At 32.4% G+C, this 1,746-nt stretch overlaps 1 protein-coding gene across 7 annotated transcripts in view; it reads right to left on the bottom strand.

Annotated features, from left to right (window-relative positions):
• The window catches only part of Dock7 (dedicator of cytokinesis 7), a 172,219-nt gene that overhangs the window by 169,690 nt on the left and 783 nt on the right, over positions 1 to 1,746 (bottom strand). The window lies entirely within an intron of this gene.

A 1,746-nucleotide genomic window follows, 5' to 3' on the forward strand; every position in this document is an offset into this window, starting at 1 on the left:
TAAAAAAATATATATATATATTGATTTTAAAAAAACTTGAAAGACTTCATTGGCAGACTCATCCTACCTTAAAGAATAGCTAAGATACACTGTACTCCTTACACAGAGAGAAAACACTAAAAGCCACCTGGGGACATATATGGTTTCAGGTCTCTTTCGATCCTTGCTGATGAGCCATTAAAAACTCCAGTAAATGATTACTAGTTGCTTTGGGATAGGAAGGCAGACAACAGGACAAAAGGTAAAGGGTTTTTTTTAAGTGATAAAAATGTTTTAAAGTGACTATGATAAGAGTTGCCATATCTGTGAATGGACTAAAATCCATCGAATTGTATACTTCAAAATGGTGAATTGTACAGTATATGAAATATATCTTAATAAATCCATTTTTCAACAACTGAAACAAAATCTAACAAGAAATAGAGGAAACAGACAAGTCTACAAGTAAGCAACCATAAAATCTAAAAGGCAATCAATTCTTTTTTTTTTTTCAGCTTTAATTGAGTTTATTGGTACATTTTAGGGATACAATACAATTACATTCATTGTTGGGATCTTGTACCTCTACATGACAAGTCTTGATTCTCATTTTTTCCCCTTACCCCTGCCCTCCCTTCACCCCCTCCTCCCCTCCCCATCTACAAACACTTTATTTCCATCTTTCATTATCTCACATTTTTTGTTTAAAACAACCGATCCAATTTCCTTAACAAGTCAATGGCATAAAAAAAGTTAAAAGGTGGAGAAGGAAGAAATTCCTTTACTTAAAAAAAAAAGAAAGAAAGAAGACAGCTTCCACATCTAACACTAAATTCCATCTGTGAATCTCACTTTGATTCTGATATGAATAAACCAACAGTAAAAACACATTTATGAGACAATCAAGGAAATTTAACCTGAATTGATTAGCAAATGATAAAGAATTACTATTAATTTTGTGAAGTGTGATAATGGCATCATAGTTAAATAAGAAAATGTCAATGTATAAACTGGTTTGAAGACTCCCATAACTAAACGTACTTTTTCAGAGAGACTTAAGAAAAAAAAATTAAAGTCAATAAGCACTGACTACGCTTCAAAGAAATTTTATTGCAAAGAAATTTTAGGAACTGGAAACTGGTAGAAAAATTATGGCAAAAATTTTTGGGATTAAAATGGGACAAAATTAATAACATATTTGAATACTGACAGCAATGATCCAGTAAATAAGAATAAAAGATGCTATAACAAGAGAAGGTAGAATTACTAAAGTACTGTAACTTGAAGATCTAAGAGAAGCTAATTCCTGACTGGACTGAAAGAGAGGTAGAATCAGAGTACCAGAATAAAAGGACAAAAATTGTAAGAGACAGTAACTAGAGAGTGGGAAGCAGAAAACCAAAATTACACGAGTTACAGAAATCATAATGACTAAATCTAGGGCTTGACTATGGAAATTCTGAGTAGTTGAGGTAAATCCAGGATGCAAGACAGTATTCCCAGAGGAGAGGAGTTCAAAACATTGATAGCACTTTGGAAGGATCATCTCTATGTACACCGAAACACTGAAAGTTCCAAATATTCTAAAATTTCTCCAAAATTCACGTTAATGTTATTAAAAGGAAACTTCATATTTAAACATTTTAGAAAGACAGGGCTGGGGATTTAGCTCAGTGGCTCCACCACCTGCCTCACAAGTACAAGGATCCGAGTTCGATCCCCAGTACCAAAAAAAAAAAAAAAAAAAATTTTTAAAAAAAAAAAATT

This window comes from Fukomys damarensis, unplaced genomic scaffold (assembly GCF_012274545.1).
Source record: "Fukomys damarensis isolate Sample0158 unplaced genomic scaffold, DMR_v1.0_HiC HiC_scaffold_33, whole genome shotgun sequence".
Classification (NCBI taxonomy): Eukaryota; Metazoa; Chordata; class Mammalia; order Rodentia; family Bathyergidae; genus Fukomys; species Fukomys damarensis.